The sequence below is a fragment of the Prionailurus bengalensis genome, chromosome A1 (genome assembly GCF_016509475.1).
Source record: "Prionailurus bengalensis isolate Pbe53 chromosome A1, Fcat_Pben_1.1_paternal_pri, whole genome shotgun sequence".
Lineage (NCBI taxonomy): Eukaryota > Metazoa > Chordata > Mammalia > Carnivora > Felidae > Prionailurus > Prionailurus bengalensis.
In genome coordinates this window covers 198,160,344-198,179,185 of record NC_057343.1, presented here as the reverse complement: position 1 = coordinate 198,179,185, position 18,842 = coordinate 198,160,344, and the positions used below count along the sequence as shown (strand labels likewise).

The following is an 18,842-nucleotide window of genomic DNA, read 5'->3' as shown; positions in this document are numbered from 1 at the left end:
CTTCTTTGAAGCATTCCTGATAAGCCTCTCTGCTTGAATGTTGACTATTTTAAAACATTCTTTTTATTATTGAAATATAGTTGACATGCAATTTTATATTTTTTGTTGTTGTTTTAAAGTTCACGTATTTATTTTTAATAATCTCTACACCCAAAGTGGGGCTCAAACTCACAACCCCGAGATAAGAGTCACATGCTCTTCCAACTGAGCCAGCCAGGTGCCCTACAATGTTATATTTTGAATGCTGACCCTTAATGGCACTTTCTCCAGGCGCTGATACCACTTGTGAAATGTTCTGTTGGAGAAATTCTGCCTTATGTGTTGCAATGTGTCTGTCCTTCATAGATTTCCCCATGCTAGTGACCTCTCAGGTCATACGTGCCAAGTCTAATCCATGGACAGCTCTTTCAGAAAGCTCTCACCGTCCCCTGTTTTTCTTGTCTACAGAATAAACCACCCTCTCCCCTTCCGTTTTTCTCATCCATCACATTGAAGACAACCTCATTTTGGTCTTCATATTTTTATGGGTGTAGAGTAGAGACGAAGCACCCTGAGGCCTCAGACAGTCTGAATTTGAATACTGGTTCTGCTGCTTTGTAGCTATGCCATAGTGGACAAGTTACTTTTCATTTCTGGCCTCAGTTTCTCTCAAAGGAGGGTAATATTAACAATAATGAGAAGTATGCCTATTGCATAGAGAAGTTGTGAATGAGGTTAATGAAAAAATACAAGTAAAATGTTTAGTATAGTGCTTGGCACTTAGTAAGCAATGCTACTACTGCTGTCATTAATAATAATAAAAAATAATAAGCCCTAATAACGAGAATAAGAATAAGGATCAGGACCGAGAAGATTGAAGAAAGTTAATCTAGTTGATTCCTAACCCCACAAACAAGGTTTGGTTGTCCTGATGGGAACCTTTTTCAAAGCAATTATCACATTTTTTTTTTCTTGCAATTATCATTTCAATGTTCACTGACCACCTTCACCCACCACCCCCCTAAGAGGACGGGGACCTTTTCTGCCCCGTGGACTGCTGAATACTTAGTGCCTAGAACAGCGTCCCGTTTCACGGCAGGGAGAGAATGGAGAACACCTTCACATTACAGAAAAGGAGACTCGGGGGAGGGGGGCAGGGAGACTGGCAGATTTGTCTAAGACTGACTTCACGGGAGGCCTGGGTAAGAACCCAGAGGTCCTAGGCAGCGAACTCTCGGAATGAAATCGAGGTCCAGCCCTAATGTCCAGTGCTTCGGGCCAGGGCACAGATAATACAGATATTCAGTGATCCAGGGGTCAACATTCCCACCGGGTGGCCTAAGCGCTGGCCCGGGTGTTGGGGGTGCCGCGCCCCCGGCGAGAAGACGGCTGAACTAGAAGGCAGGGTGGGCGGGCCCCGGGGCGCGCTAGGCGCTCAGCAGCTCTCCGCGCTGGCGGCGGGCCAAGGCCAGGGCCACCCCGGCCCGGCCCGGCCGGGTCCCGGGCGCAGCGAGTGGAAAACAACCTGGCCGCAGACAATTGACAAAGGCGCGAGAGCGGGCCGCCCTTCCGCGGCGCACGCACGCGCGCAGCGTGGGCAGAGCCGCGCCCGCCCGCGCCCTCCGTGGGACCCGCGGCGCAGACGCCCAGACGCGGCGCGGGGCAGGGGAGCCGGGCGCCCCTGGCGCCCCCGCGGCTGCGTCGCCGGAGGCAGAGATCCGCGAGGTGAGGGCTGCCGGCTATTGGGGCGGGATGGGCGCGGAGAGGAGGGGCGCTCGGATTCAAGTGGGGAGGTGGGGAGCGCGGAAGCCGCGACGCCCGGTCCCAGGTGGCGCGGTGAGCTTTGTTTGCGTCACGGGTCTTACGGGCATGCTGGCAACCTGATCCATGTGACCTTTTACAGGTGGAAAACTAAGGCCCAGAGAGGTAAGGTGGCCTAAAAAACAAACAAACAAACAAAAAAAAAACTTAACCCCTGCCTGCTTCAGTGTAGGATTTGGGGTGACTTTTAATAAGAACCCATAGGTTAAAACAATGGAAAATGCAAACAATATTAAAGAATCTTTGAGAAGGAAAATATAATTGTGACTAGTCAGTCCAGGCCAGGGGAAAAGGGAGAGGAAATTTGCCTCCCTGCGGTGAGCTGCCTTGGCCAAGGATCCCCAGAAAGGTTGTGCCAAAGCTGGGACCGAGAGCCCAGAGCCGGGGCTGTCCCGCTCCCCCTACAGTGCTCCGTGCACAGTGAGCGCTCAAAACTTGGAGGGGAGTAGAGAAACTTGACAGCAGCCTGCCCACATGCTTAACCTTCTGGGGATCCCCGACCCCTTAGAAATCTGAGTCTCTCCCCGCCCCAAGGTTCACGCATAACCTTGCACACGGTTTCAGGTTTGAATGAAGAATTCTGCTGTAAGAAGTGACTGAAGGCTGGCATTCAGGCTGTGCTGTTCGGAGCATTCTTTTGCTCCTTTAAAGGGAGGCAGCTGGGAAAGAAGTGAGTCCAATTGGACAGTCAGTCCAGTGTCCTGACCCTGCTAGCTGTGCGACCTTGGACCAGTAGTTTAACCTCTCCAGGGCCCAGTTTTACCTGTGAAATAGGGATAAGATTGTCTGCTTCATCCTTCAAGTTATATTCAGACTTAAGAATGAAGGCTGAGCCCTTCTGTGCTGGTGCACAGAATCCAGTGGCCCGCTGCTGTGCCAGTTAGGAAAGGTGATGCCCTGGGAGAAATCGGGCTGTGTCTGAAATAATTTAAAAAAACTATAAACATGAAACTCTAAAGTGAACCCTGTTATGGCTTAGAAGCAGCAGCGCATGTTGTGATGACGATAGCCTAAATAAAACCACAGCAATGCCTAGCATCAGTATTTGGCCCAAGGTGAAATGCTGGCCCAAGGTAGAAGCTACCAGACATTCTTTTTTTTTTTTTTTTTTAATTTTTTAATGTTTATTTATTTTTGAGAGAGAGAGAGAGAGAGGGAGAGAGGGAGAGAGAGAGAGCATGAGTCGGGGAGGGGCAGAGAGAGAGGGAGACACAGAATCCAAAGCAGGCTCCAGGCTCTGAGCTGTCAGCACAGAGCCCGACGCGGGGCTCGAACTCACAGACCGCGAGATCATGACCGGAGCCGAAGTCCAATGCTCAACCAACTGAGCCACCCAGGTGCCTCTGAGAGAGAGAGAGAGCCCCAAGCAGGCTCCACACGCAGTGTGGAGCCCAACTCAGGGCTTGATCCCATCAACCCTCAAGGATGATGACCTGAGGCTAAATCAAGAGTTCGACTCTCAACCCACTGAGCCCCTGGGGTGCCCTGAAGCTACCAGACATTCTAACAAGGACGGTTTATGGGCCTTGCTTGCCTTTTTCGGATGGAGCCAATACCTGCATAGCTTGGTTTTCCATGAGAGGATAGAGGAGAGCATACATGGGGGCCTGGGCAACACACAGTCTTACCAGGTGATGGGGGCTCAGCTGAGTCCCTGCCAGGGGACAGGAGTTGCCGGCAGCTGGCTCTCATCCCTCTTCAATCAGCAGCTTGCCATGGTAAACAGTGCTTCCGTTGAGTCTATTCTAGATCAAATAAATGGCTTTTTATTTAACTCCTGAGGCGGGTGTTTGAGCGCTGTAACCAAAGCAAAATGGCGTTTGTTGAGCTTGATTGTCCAAAGCCTATTGGTTGTTCATTAGGAGTTTTAAAGTCTGTGGATCCAAAATTGTGAGGACAGGGCCTGGCAGGCCTACTTACCTATAAAAAGAACTGCTCTTACAAAAGGCTGTGTGGTCTCCTTTCTCTACCATTTTAGGCCTTGCAAATAGAGTCAGGGAAATATGGCTTAGGGCAAATAGCTGCTATTTAATTTGGATTAAGACACACACTACCTGTCTGGTGGCTTACATTCCTCTCTGGGTATTTATAAAGGAGAGTTTTTCCTTGGAAACAGAGGATGTGTATGTGTGCATCTGGGATGCCTCTTGCCTCCTCTCTGTCTCACCTTCAGCCAGTCATTTCTCAACCTTTTTTTTTGCAAGCTCAGGGACTTTAGCAAGTTCCTTCCCTTCCCGGCTCTGTGGCCTGATTTTGTTTCACAGTAACTCTGTTACAAAGTTATTTTTTCTCTTAAAGTAAGTGGTACACCCATGGCGAGGCTTGAACTCAAAACCCCAAGATCAAGAGTCACCTGTTCTACCAACTGAACCAGCCAGGCGTTCTTACAAAGTTTTTTCTCTAAAAAATATTTTTTTAACGTTTGTTTATTTTTCAAGAGAGAGAGAGACTGTGAGCAGGGGCAGGGCAGAGAGAGGGAGACACAGAATCTGAAACAGGCTCCAGGCTCTGAGCTGTCAGCACAGAGCCCGATGCGGGGCTGGAACTCACGGACCTTGAGATCATGACTTGAGCCAAAGTCGGATGCTCAACCGACTGAACCACCCAGGTGCCCCTAGAAAGTTTTTTCTAATTTGACCTTGAGGTTCCGAACATTTGGTGCCCCATAGGACGACATCAGGCAAATGTGCTCACTCCCTCAGGCCAAGGTTCTTCCTTATTTGAACACAGCCCATGCAGGCCTTTCCAGACTGGCTGTCTTCATTCTTTAAACAGTTCTTTAGTAGGAAAAGCAGAATTTCTCAAGAAAGAATCTACAGACTACTTGCATCAGAATCACTTAGGGACTTGCTGAAAACGAGCCATCCCTGACCTCCTGAATCAGAATCTTCAAGAGTGGGGACAGGGCACCAGGGTGGCTCAGTCTAGTTGGGCTCTTGGTTTCGGCGCAGGTCATGATCTCATGGCACAGAGCCTGCTTGGCATTCTTTGTCTCTCTCCTCTCTCTCTGCCTCACCCCCACCCCCACCCCTGCTCCTGCTCTTTCTCGAATGAACATTAAATACGTACATATACAATAAACTTTAAAAAAAAATCTTCAAGAATGGGGGCAAGAATTTGCCTGCCTGACCAGTGCTCCTGATGGTTCTTATGCACCTTAGGTTATCAGTGTGTGTGTTGGAGGTGGGGATTGGTAATAGGGGACTACATATTCTTTATAACATTCCGTATCGTTTGTCTAAATTATGTAAGGAGTGAGAGCCTCTTTTGTAATTTGAACAAACCATAATGTCCAAGGAGGACATATGGGTGGCAAGTAAGCACTCGAAAAGATGCTGCAGATAATTCATCATTAGGGAAATGCATGTCAAAACCATAATGAGATATCACTTGCTACCTATTAGGATGGCTAAAATTAAAAAGACTGACTAGAGGATAAGTGATGAGGATGTGGAGGAACTAGAAGCCACATACACTGTTGGTGGAAATGTAAAGGGGTACCACCACTTTTGAAAAGTTTGACATTTTCTTAAAATGTTTGACATTTTCTTAAAAAGTTAAAGGGGCGCCTGGGTGGCTCAGTCAGTGAAGCATCCAGCTTCGCTCAGGTCATGATCTCACAGTTCACGAGTTCGAGCCCCGCATCAGACTCTGTGCTGACAGCTCAGAGCCTGGAGCCTGCCTCAATTCTGTGTCTCCCTCTCTCTCTGCTCCACAACCCCCCCCGCCCCGCCCCCCGCACTCATGCGCGCACATACTCTCTCTCTCTCTCTCTCTCAAAAATAAATAATAAACATTAAAACATTGAAATGTAAGTCATGTAAGCCAGACAGTACATCTCTCCGTCTAGCTCTGTTGTAATAAATGGAAAACAACCAATTGTTTATCCAGTGTGATAAATAGAAAACAACCATTGTGCTATATCCATGCAGTCGAATACCACTCAGCATTTAAAAAGTAATGAACTCTTGATACGTGCCACAACATGGATAGATCTCAAAAGAATTTTGCTGAAAAGAGAAGAAAAAGGCCAGACCAAAAAGAGCCCATACTCTATAATTCCACTGATATAAAATTCGAGGGGAGTTTGCTATCTCTCACCTGACCTTGAGCTTTTTGGTGGCCCCTGAGAGTTGTATATGATTATACTAGTCTGACTCCATTTGTTACAGTGCCATTGGCAATTTGATCATTATTCCGCTGGTTCATCCGCATCATTCATTCATTCAGTTAATTGAGCACTTACCATATGCTAGATCTGGAGTTGGCACTAGGTGATGTGTTGGAAAACAGATGTGATTCCCCCCCCCTGGCGGGGCTTACGCTTTATTGAATGAACCTGTAAAACAAATAGAATAAGAAAAATAATTACTGGGGGGAGGGGGGGGGAAGGAGGAGTTTTTTGGAAGGAGGATGGGAATCAAGGGAAAGCTTGTCTGGGTTCCAAGCAGTCAGTTGCATGTTTTTGAAAGACGCTCCACTCTGGTGCTGTGCATCCAGTCAGGAGACTTAGCAGTCTTCCAGGAGAAAGGTGGTGGAGGTTTAGATTCAGGTGGTCTTGGAGATGGAAAGCACTGGAAGGACTGACAGATGGCCTTAAGCAAACTGAGCAGATCCCAGAGGTTGACACTGATCAACATTTTTGAATTGTGTAGTTTTATCAGTTTTTAGTTCATATTATTGTCCTATGATTCCCCCCACCTTCAGTCCCAACCTCCATCACCCTTGTCTTACTCCCTAGAGAGACTCCTTCAAAGGGGCACTTGGGCAGCTCAGTTAGTGAAGCATCTGACTCTTGGTTTCAGCTCAGGTCACGATTGCACAGTTCGTGAGTTCAAGCCCTGAGTTGCTGACAGTGAGGAGCCTGCTTGGGATTTTCTCACTGCCTCTCCCCTGCTCGTGCTGTCTCTCTCTCTGTCTCTCTCAAAATAAATAAATAAGCTTAAAAAATGTATAAATCTTTAAAAAAGAGAGAGAGATAGACAGACACTCTCTAGAAAGACGTCATCACCTTGTGGGGCCAGTTACCCTAGCTTACAGCATTCCTTTGATCCACTGGCCTAGTTGCCTTGCAGTAAGAGAATGAGGATAGTCTGGCATGACCTGTTACTCTGTTTTTGTTTTTTCTTCACCTATGCTGGCTCCCAGTGATCTCGGTTTCCCTTTCTAATGGCTGGCAGGCCATCTGTTTTACTCAGGTGGCAGAAACCCAGCTCAGAGTGGCCAAGTCTGAAGAGGCATGGGGAAAGAAAATGTACTAGCTCATAAAAAAATCCAAAGTCAATCGGTGTCCATCACGGCTGGACTGAGTAATGTCATCAAGGCTCAGTCTCATGATCCCTCCATTCTCAGCTCCATTTCTTTGGTGTTAGCGACATCCTGAGTCAGGCTCTGGTGTATCGTTCCTATTACTTAGTATTGTCATCATAATCAACTGTTCTTGCCGTCTGCTTGAATGTGACCATCCAAGTGTCCTTAGACATTTCTTGATCCACTGGATCCATGGTGATGCTATCCTTTACAGTTTGACATTAATAGTAACAAAAGCAACTGCTACAATTACTGATAACTTACCTTATACCAGGCACTCTGTTGAGACACTTTACATGGGTTATCTTATGAAACCTTGTAATCACCCTACAAAGAAAGTTATATCATTATCCCAGAAAAGCCAGCCAGTTGATTGCAGAATCAGAATTTGAAATCAGGTTTCCCTGCTCCAGGGTCTGGGCACCAAGCTTTCACACTGACTGCCTCCTAAGTCCCTCTTTAGGGCTGAGAAGAGGAAAGCAAAGCCATCAAATAGTGTGCCTATTTCTTACTTTTTCTGAACATGCATCTTAAAATATACGTGGCAGTCATAGTAGGGGCAGAGCTTTGGAAGTTATTCTTATAATTAAAAAAAAAATTTTTTTAATGTTTATTTATTTTTGAGACAGAGAGAGACAGAGCATGAACAGGGGAGGGTCAGAGAGAGAGGGAGACACAGAATCTGAAACAGGCTCCAGGCTCTGAGCGGTCAGCACAGAGCCCGACGCGGGGCTTGAACTCAGGGACTGTGAGATCGTGACCTGAGCCGAAGTCAGCCGCTTAACCGACTGAGCCACCCAAGCGCCCGTTATTCTTATAATTTTATCAATCCCAGCTCCTTCTGGGTGTTTAGAGTTTTGGAAGCTCTTTGTAGAGGACCTTCCTCTCTGACTGTCGTGTATGTCTTTGTAATTTTTTTTTAAGTTTTTTTTTAATGTTTATTTATTTTAGAGAGAGAGAGAGTGAGTGGGGGGACAGAGAGAGAGGGAGACATAGAATCTAAAGCAGGCTCCAGGCTTATCAGCACAGAGCCCGACGCAGGGCTCGAACTCACAAACTGTGAGATCATGACCTGAGCCAAAGTTGGACGCTTAACCGACTGAGCCACCCAGGCGCCTCCCCCCCTTCTTTAATTTTTACTTTGTGTGTGTGTGTGTATGTTTTTATAAACCAGGCACCAGGTTAGGCAGGATCCTAGCGTGGCTACTCTTGTTTCTATAGGTGTTTCCTTCCTTTGTTTTTCTTTTTTTTTTTTTTTTAATTTTTTTTTCAACGTTTATTTATTTTTGGGACAGAGAGAGACAGAGCATGAACAGGGGAGGGGCAGAGAGAGAGGGAGACACAGAATCGGAAACAGGCTCCAGGCTCCGAGCCATCAGCCCAGAGCCTGACGCAGGGCTCAAACTCACGGACCACGAGATCGTGACCTGGCTGAAGTCGGACGCTTAACCGACTGCGCCACCCAGGCGCCCCCTTCCTTTGTTTTTCAACAAAGTCTTTTGCTATCATGATGCTTGAACTGCACCTTTGACAATCTTCCATGAACCCTCATTTTTACAGTCTCAGACCAGATGCACACATCTTACTTTTTTTTTTAATCTTAAGTATTGAAATTGATCTCTGTCTAAAACCTGGGGTGGGAGGCTCAGGGATGTTGGACTTTCTCTTCTGTGACATTTTACCTTCTGAAAAAACTTTAAGGTGACAGTTTCCCTTTCCCCAGGGATCTACTTCTTCTGTTCAATTCTTTGGACCGGTCTGACTTATATATTCTTTAAATTATTTTTTAAATAATCTCTAAACGTGGAGCTCGAACTCACAGCTCTGGTATCAAGAGTCATATGGTCCACCGACCGAGCCAGCCGGGGGTCCCTGGTTAGAATTAGATTTGATGCATCATTTCCCCTTGTCACTTCTTCTGTCTTGAAAGGGATGAAATAATCAGGATGTCCATAACATTTACCGAGTTAGTCCTTCTGCTTTTAGTGGAAAGAAACTTGGGGCAAATAACCAGATGTTTTATTTTTTTAATTATTTTTTTTAAATCAATTTTCTTTGAGTCTGAACATTTAAAATTTTTTTTTAATGTTTATTTATTTTTGAGACAGAGAGAGACAGAGCGTGAATGGGGGAGGGTCAGAGAGAGGGAGACACAGAATCTGAAACAGGCTCCAGGCTCTGAGCCGTCAGCACAGAGCCCGACGCGGGGCTCGAACTCACAGACCGTGAGATCATGACCTGAGCCGAAGTCGGAAGCTCAACTGCCTGAGCCACCCCGGCGCCCCAATAACCAGATGTTTTAAATACCCTGTCCTTATTGTAGATCTGTTTCTTTTCTTGATCTTTATATCCTCAGACTCTAGGAAAGTGCTTGGCATAAAGTAGCTGCTCCAAATGTTTATTGAATGAACGTGTGCTACAGAAAGAGCTGTTTTACACCATCCTGGAGTCTGAAGCTGTGGCTACAGAACATTCAACAGGCATTTAAAAAAAATTTGTTTTTTTAGTTTATTTATTTATTTTGAGAGAGAGAGAGAGAAAGTGAGCCTGAGCGGGGGAGGGGCACAGAGAGAGGGAGAGAGAGAATCCCAAGCGGGCTCCACGCTGTCAGCACAGAGCCCAATGTGGGGCTCGATCTCACAGACCGTGAGATCATGACCTGAGCCAAAATCGAGGGTTGGACGCTTAACCAACTGAGCCACCCAAGTGCCCCATGAACAGACTTTTTTTTTTTCTTTAGCGCCGCCTGTATGCTAAACTGATGTTAGTTCTTAATTGGCTATTACAGGGCATGAAAGAGATCTCAGGAGTGAGCATGACTGGACTGTAAGAAAAGCCATGTTTTCTGAGCATGTTCTCTGAGACCAGAGTTCTTATCAGGCCAGACCAGGAAATGGAACAGGGACACCCAGCCTGCTCTCCCAGGCTTTTGAGTTCCACTTGTCCAGAGAGAGTTGCAATGATAGTGGAAAACGTAAGCTATGTAATATTTTGTTTGTTTTTAACTTTTTATTTTGAAATACGTACAGGCAGGAATAAGGCGTACAGGCTTGTTTAACGGCAAGTTGCAAGGACAGTACCAGGGTTTCTGTGTGCCCTTGACCAAGTTCCTCCACCGGTTCTCTCTTATTGAAATACAGCACACTATCAAAACCAGGAAATTGGCATCGGCACACTATTTGTGAATGCTTGTTTTGTGTTATTATATCACATGGCAAATTTGTGTAACTATCACTTCGATTAAGACACACAGTTCTTCCTCATGTTCTTTCTTTACAGTAACACCCCCATGCCCTTCCCCCTTGTCCCTAACCAGGTGACCCCTGTATGGCCTCTGTCTTTATAATTTCATTTGTTACATAAGTGGAATCACACAGTGTGTGACATTTTGAGACACAGTATAATACCTTCAAGAGCCATCCAAGTTATTGCAATGTATCAGTATTTTATTCCCGGTTCCTTCTGGGTGATCAGTGATATTGGATCTACCACAGTTGTTGTTGTTTTAAAGCATTCACCTATTAAAACAACATTTTGATTGTTTCCAGTTTGACTATTACAAATCAAACTTGTACGAGCATTTGTGGACAGGTTTTTGTATGGACTTAAGTTTTCTTTCTCTGGAATAGATGTCCTGAGGTATGATTGCTGCTAAGTGTTTCTTTTTCTTTCTTTCTTTCTTTTTTTTACATTTATTTATTTTTGAGAGACAGAGAGAGACAGAGCACAAGTGGGGGAGGGGAAGAGAGAGAAGGAGACACAGAATCCGAAGCAGGCTCCAGGCTCTGAGCTGTCAGCACAGAGCCTGATTCGGGGCTTGAACCCGTGAACCATGAGATCATGACCTGAGCTGAAGTTGGACGCTCAGCTGAGCCATCCAGGTGCCCCTGTGTATGTTTCATGTTTAAAGAAACTGACAAACTATTTTCCAGAGTGGCTGTACCCCTTTATATTCCTGTCAGTAATATATGAGAGACCCAGTTTGCCCACATCCTTGCCAATAGTTAATGTTATTTTGGTGACAGCTTTATTGAGATATAATATGTATCATATAATTCGCCCATCGAGGATGCACAAATCAATGGTTTTTAGTATATTCACTGAGTTGTGCAACCATCACCACGATAAATTTAGAACATTTTCATCATCCCTAAAAGAAACCCTGTACCCCATAGCCACCAATACCCCTATCCCTTCAGCCTAGGAAATCAATCATCTGCTTTCTGTTTCTACAGATTCGCCTGTTCTGGACATTTCACATAAACCAAATCATAAAATGGTGGTCCTTTATGACTGATTTCTTTGCCTGACTTCTAGCATAATGTTTTCAAGATTCATCCATGTTGGAGCACGTATCAGGAGTACTTCCTTCCTTTTCATTGCCAAGTAATATATTTTTAAAGAAATAAAAGTGTGTTCCTTTCCATTACACAGACTATAAGAGATAACAAAATGCTGTTACAGAGAGGTTTTGCCAGGCCTGCTTGGAGGTCTAGATTTCAATTAACCTAAGTGCAAATTAATGCCATTTTAAATAGTTAGCAGTTCTCTATAAAGTATTATTTGTGCTTTTTGTTTATTTAGCAAGAGTTCTGAGTAGTGGAACCTGAGTAGTTCTCCTGAAATCCTATTGGGATCTTTCTAGAGAACCTATGCTCTGGGTAGTGAGTGTCAGCGGATCAGGCCGGGGACAGGTCAGCAGGCCACAGGCAGTGTTCAGAAGCTGGAACAGAACTGTGCATCAGACAGATGCATTCCGAGAGCTTTCTAGACCCATTGCTCTCCGCAGCCAGTTTGCATAATATCTGATGGCCCAGGACAGAAATTTCTGCTGCTACTCATGCCTCCCAAAGGACCACTGACATCCGCAAGTGTCTTCAGTATTGTGAGGCACGGGGGCGGGACACGAGGTGAATGGGTGTTTATGTTGTCTCTAAGTGCTTAGTGTCTGGCCAGGAAGATGAGGCCTGGTCCTAAATGACCCTAAATAACCAAGTGCAAGTTTGAATGGGATGTGTGCCATTTTAAATATTAGGAAATATTTTAACCATCCAGAAAAAAAAAAAAAAAACAAAGAACAGTGCAACAAATACCATGTTCTTACCATCTATGTTTAATTTTAACGTTTTTCCCATATGTGTTTCATTATTTTTAAGCAACTAGAACCTCTCAGGTCCTCAGCAATAAAAAGGAAGGAACTGTTGATACATTCAACGGTTTACAGGAATCTCCAGGGAATTGTGCTGATTGAATAAAGTCAGTCCTAAAAAGCTTACACGCTGTAATGATTTTGTTTACATACATTCTTAAAATGACAGGATTATAGAAATGGAGAAGTGATTTCTTTTAATCTTTTTTTTTTTTTTTGATGTTTATTTTTGACAGAGAGAGAGAGAGAGGCAGAGCATGAGCGGGGGAGGGGCAGAGAGAGAGGGAGACACAGAATCGGAAGCAGGCTGCAGGCTCTGAGCTGTCAGCACAGTGCCCGACGTGGGGCTCGAACTCAAGAACCGTAAGATCATGACCTGAGCCGAAGTTGGACGCTTAACCCAGTCGACTGAGCCACCCAGGCGCCCCAAGAGAACTGATTTCTTGGGGGCGAGGGTTTAAGAATGGGATGGGGTTGGGTGAAAAGGGACCCTTGTATCAATGCCAGTATCCTGGCTGTGAGATTGTGTTGCAAAATGTTACCATTGAGGAAACTGGGTAAAGGGTACATGGAACCAATGTATTACTACAACTGCATGTGAATCTCTATCTCCAAATTAAAAGTTTAACTTAAAAAACCCCAACCCCTCAGATGCCATTAAGTCATTTTTGATACTGTCTTAAATTCTGTTTCTCTGCTTCCCTTTCCAGAGGTTACTACCATTTGAATTTATTGCTAATCACTTCCACAAACATTTAAAAAATTTTTTTAAATGTTTATTTATTTTTGAGAAATGAGAGAGAATGTGAGCCGAGGAGGGGCAGTGAGAGAGGGAGACAGAGGAGCTGAAGTGGGCTCTGTTCACAGAGAGCCCACTGGGAACCCACGAACTGTGAGATCATGACCTGATCGGAAGTCAGATGTTTAACCGACTGAGCCACGCCGGTGCCCCACTTCCACAAAATTTTTAATACTGGTGTTCCATATGTATATATCTCTAAACACTATCTAGCATTGTTTTACGTATTTTAAATTTTAGAAAATAGTATTATAATCTATGTGCCCTTCTGGAACTTTCTTTCAACCCCCCCCTTCTAGAACTTTCTTTTTTTTCCCTTTCTTTACAGTGTTTGTGAGGCTATCCATGTTGATACATGAATTTATAGTTTGTTCATTTTCACTGTTGTTCAGAATTCCATGATATGTATATATTACAAGTTATTTACCCACTTTCCTGTTGATGGACATTGAGATTGTTTCTAATTTCCAGTCATTATCAGCAGTGCTGGAGTGAACATTCTTGTGTCCATTTCTTGTGTATATGTGAAGAAGTTTCTTGAAGACAGGATATATCTAGGAGTAGAACTGATTGGCCTGACGCTGTGAGCATTTTTAACTTTTCTAGTCATTGCCAAATTGCTCTGTGCAGTGGTTGTAATAATTTACATTACCGTATCAGTACATGAGACTTCCCCATTCACCTATAGTCTCACCATTTTTATATTTTGCCAATCTGATGAGCATGAAATGGTATCTCATGGCAGTTTTAATTATTCATATTTGCCTAGTTACTAGGGAATCTTTTCTTCTTTTTAAAATGTTTATTTATTTATTTTGAGAGAGAGAGAGAAAGAGATTCCCAAGCAGGCTCCACTCTCAGCACAGAGCCCGACTTGGGGATGGATCTCAGGACTGTGAGACCCTGACCTGAGCTGAAATCAAGAGTTGGATGCTTAACTGACTGAGCCACTCAGGCGCCCCACAAGTGAGTCTTTTCATTCGTGTACTAGGCATTAAAAAAATGTTTTTTTAATGTTTATTCTTGAGAGAGAGAGAGAGAGAGAGAAAGGGAGAGAGACAGACAGAGCATGAGTTGGGAGGGGCAGAGAGAGAGGGAGACACAGAATCCGAAGCAGGCTTCGGGCTCTGAGCTGTCAATACAGAGCCTGATGTGGGGCTCAAACTCATGAACTGTGAGATCGTGACCTGAGCCACAGTCGGATGCTAAACGACTGAGTCACCCAGTTGCCCCGTGTATTAGGCATTTTAATTTCTTCTTTTGTCAATACCTATTCACACCTCTATCATCTGCAGTTTAGTTGGAGAGAACACAAGTCATTCTGTTTTAACCAGTCGGGTATTTAAGAGTGTATTAGGTGCTTACCATAGCAGCAGAGCGGCTGGACAAGCAGACCACAGAATAGGCCACTAGGAACGAATCCCAAGGCCATGCTACAGGAACGCCCCTCCGGAGGCATTGCTACCCTCTGCAACAATCAGGAAATTAGAGAATTGGGATGCTGCTGGCCCTACTGCTGGCTTCAGAATTCCATGACTTTAGTCACAATCTTTTGCAGAATTGATGACTTTAAACCGTGCAGTACCTGCCCCATTAAATGGATATCTCAAGCATCACCTCTCTTCCTACTTAGCTCAGTTCTAAACTCAGTGCTCACGTGAGACCATCTGATTGGTGGGGCTGAAAACGCGTGTTGGAATGTTAGCTGCAAGGAAGCTGGGGTTTAGCTGTCCAATTTCAGTATTACGGGATGACTTAATAGGAGGAGGTTAACATTGACATTGAATGAACCAATATATTGTATGTGCAACAGTATGCTTTGTTTTTCTTTTAAATTGCCTGGCTTTAGTGATTCATAGAAGGTTCTTTATGTAGTGTAGATAATTAAACTTTTTGCAGGTTACATTCATCACAAATATCTTCTGGTTGGAGGCGTCTCTTTTCCTTTTGATTGTAGAATTGTTTGATGAACAGAACATTTCAATATTACTGTCATCAGATTTATCAGTCTTGTCCAATCTTTTCTTTTGGGGTTTCTTTTATGTCTTGTCAAAGAAATCCTCAGAGAGCATAAAAATATTTTCCTATGGGAGCGCCTAGGTGGCTCAGTCTGTTAAGTGTCTGACTCTTGATTTCAGCTCAGGTCATGGTCCCAGAGTTGTGGGATCCAGCCCCGCACTGGGCTCTAAGCTGAGGTGGAGCCTGCTTGGGATTCTCTCTCTCCCTTTCTCTGTGTCCCTCCTCACCGGGCACACATGTACTCTCTCCCTCTCTCAAAATAAATAAACAAAAATATAAAAATATTTTTTCTATGTTTTCTTCTAAGAATTTTAGAGTTTCATATTTGACCTTTAGGTCTTTAACCATCTGGAGTTTATTTGAGTGTGATATGGGATTACATTTGTTTATTTTTCTATATGGGAGGCCACTTATCCTATGACCATCCTTTTCTCGGTGGCTTATACTTATGTCATATAAAACGTTTCCATTTTTATTGTGGTCTATTTCTGGGCTGTCTAATCTGTCCTACTAATGTGTTTGCCCTGTATCAACACCATCCTTTTTAATTACTATTGGCTTTCAAGTAGTTCTAGATATATCATAGGACAGGTCCCGCCACCTTGTTCTTCAGGATTGCCTTAGCCAGTCTTAGCCTTTTACTCTTCTGTATATGTTTTAGAATTATCTTGTTGTGTTTTAGCAAAAAAAAAAAGCAAAAAGTAAAACTCTGTTGGGAGTTTCACTGGAACTGGAATTGAATCTGGTTGGGGAAAATTTTTTTTTTCTTTATGATATTGAGTCTTCCTATCTATGAACATAGTGTATCCCTACCTGTAATTGTTTCTTCAATTCAGTAAGTTCAATAAAGTTTTATAATTTTTTATAAAGATCTTATATATCTTTTGTTAAATTAAGATATTTCAGAAGGAATAAATAATATTTGTCTTTATTATATGATCAAACCTTTTTATCTTTAAATTGCATTTAAAATATATTGTTGGTATATACAGTAATATGCTTTATTTTTGAATATTAATATCCAGCAAAATTGAGGAACTCTCACGTTTTTTTACATTTACTTTTTAGTTCATATTAAAGCGATGAAAGCATATAATCTAAAGAGATGGGTGGTTGTATATTTGTTATGAGAAACAGAAACAGATGATTCTCCAATGTTTATTATGAAAAACAGCTTATTCTATTTCCTTCCTGACCCAGGCCTGACCAGGCAATTCCTTCTATCATTTTTCACTGATTATTTAAAACTTTATTTCCTTGTTTTTTTGTTTTGTTTTGTTTTGTCTTTGTACTTCCTTGTTTTTAAATAGCATGTATGTACTGTTAATTCTTGAGCTTTTGATTTAGGTATTGTTCTTTGACTTTCTGCTATGGAAGATGAGGATTTAGGTTTTTGGGTTTTGTTTTTACTCCCCTGCCACTATGCATGTATACCCCTCCCATTATCGTATTCTCCCAGTACAGTTATACATGATATTAATTACATCACTTGTATTATAATGTGTGTAAATTGTATTTATAACTGAACCAGGCGGTAACATACAATTACTTTCATTTTTTCTGCACAGTTTTTTTCTTTAACAACTGTGTTGTATTTGTTCTTTGGTTTGCCTCTTAGTTTTGTATGTATGATCTATGTGATTATCCCCTAAAGAAACACCATACTCTCTACCAATTCAATACATCTATTCTCAAGATACTCTATTACTTTCTGAAATACTCTAATTTGAACTGTTTGCCATCTGCCTGTAGCCAACGGTCCATCTTAGGATTTTCCTTCACCTGTCTGGGGATTTCCTTGGCTGCTCTCAACGTTTGATCACCAGTCCCCTGTACCCCATGTCTTTTTTTTTCTATTTATTTTGGTGGAGCACATTCTCCCATAGTTTCCTGAGAACAGGAACATAAAAAGATAAATTCTCTAGGCCTTCGAGCTTCTGCAGTTTCTCTTCAATGTGTTTAGATGTGAATTTTAAGTTTTTTTTTTTTAACATTTATTTATTATTGAGAGACAGAGAGACACAGAGCGTGAGCAAGGGAGGGGCCGAGAGATGGGGAGACACAGAATCTGAAGCAGGGTCCAGGCTCTGAGCTGTCAGCACAGAACCCGGCGCAGGGCTCCAACTTACAAACTGCGAGATCATGACTTGAGCTGAAGTCGGTCACTTAACCAACTGAGCCACCCAGGCGCCCATGGATGTGAATTTTAAAAAAAACTTCTCCTGAGAGGGACTTGTACTTCCTGGATCTAATAATTCATTTTTTAAAAAAATGTTTATTTATTTTTGAGAGAGGGAGAAAGAGTGCAAGCTGGGGAGGGGCGGTGAGAGAGGGAGACAGAGGATCTGAACCGGGCTCTGTGCTAACAGCAGAGAACCTGATGAGGAGCTCAAACTCATGAACTGAGAGATCATTACCTGAGCTGAAGTCAGACGCTTAACTGACTGAGCCACTCAGGCGCCCCAAGAATTTATATTTTTTTAAATAAATTCTGGACAATTCTTACTCTCATCTCTTTGAATATTGCCTGCTCTCATTCTCTTTATTCTTGCCTTCTGGAACTCAGATTTGATGCATGAACCTTCTTATTTCAATATCCACATCCCTTAAATTCTTTTATATTTTCCATGTTTTTCTCTCTCTTTAGCAGTCTAGATAATTTCTTCAGATCTATATGCCCTTTTGCGATTTCTCTTTTCTAGATGTCTGTTAAATCTGCCCATTCAGGGGGTGCCGGGGTGGCTCAGTCAGTTAAGTGGCTCAGGTCATGATCTCAGGGTTCACAAGTTCAAGCCCTGCATCTGGCTCTGTGCTAGCTTCCAGAGTCTGCTTTGGATTCTGTGTCTCCCTCTCTCTTTCTGTCTCTGCCCCTCCCCTGCTTGCACTCTGTCTCTCTCAAAAATGAATAAACATTAAAAAATTAAAAAAAAAATCTGCCCATTCAGTTTTTAATTTCAAAGGCTAAAATTTTAACTACTGTAAGTTTTATTTGGTGCTTTAAAAAATCATACAGGTCGGGGCGCCGGGGTGGCTCAGTCGGTTAGGCGGCTGACTTCAGCTCAGGTCATGATCTCGCAGTTCGTGAGTTCAAGCCCCGCGTCGGGGGCTCTGTGCTGACAGCTCAGAGCCTGGACCCTGCTTCAGATTCTGTGTCTCCTCCTCTCTCTCTCTGCCCCTCTCCTGCTCATGCTCTGTCTCTATCTCTCAAGAATAATAAATAAACTTAAAAAAATTAATTAAAAAATCATACAGGTCTTTTGTTTTTTTTTATAATATGGGGTTTTTTTCCTGCTTATTTTATACTTTGTATGTGATAGTTTGACTCTCTGATGTTCTTGGGGTCTAATTCTGCTCATTTTCATGGAGTTCTTATAATTTTGGATTCTCAACTCATCTTCAGGACAGGGTTATCTACTGGCGTACCACATGGGCTAGGCTAAGGATATATTCTTCTGGAAACATTATATTTCTTTTTTTTTTTTAATTAAATTTAAATTTTTTAATTAAAAAAATTTATATCCAAGTTAGTTAGCATATAGTGCAACACTGATTTCAGGAATAGATTCCTTAATGCCCCTCACCCATTTAGCCCATCCCCCCTCCCACAACCCCTCCAGTAACCCTCAGTTTGTTCTGTCTATTTAAGAGTCTCTTATGTTTTGTTCCCTTCCCTGTTTTTATATTATTTTTGTTTCCCTTTCCTTATGTTCATCTGTTCTGTGTCTTAAAGTCCTCATATGAGTGAAGTCATATGATATTTGTCTT

The 18,842-nt window shown here is 43.2% G+C and overlaps 1 protein-coding gene across 1 annotated transcript in view; it reads left to right on the top strand.

The window, feature by feature from the left end:
• Positions 1-1,436: 1,436 nt before the first annotated feature.
• The window catches only part of ARHGEF37 (Rho guanine nucleotide exchange factor 37), a 58,219-nt gene continuing 40,813 nt past the window's right edge, over positions 1,437-18,842 (top strand). The window contains exon 1 of the mRNA XM_043598184.1: positions 1,437-1,704. The gene's annotated coding sequence lies outside the window, so the exon portion shown is untranslated. The remainder of the gene's footprint in view (positions 1,705-18,842) is intronic.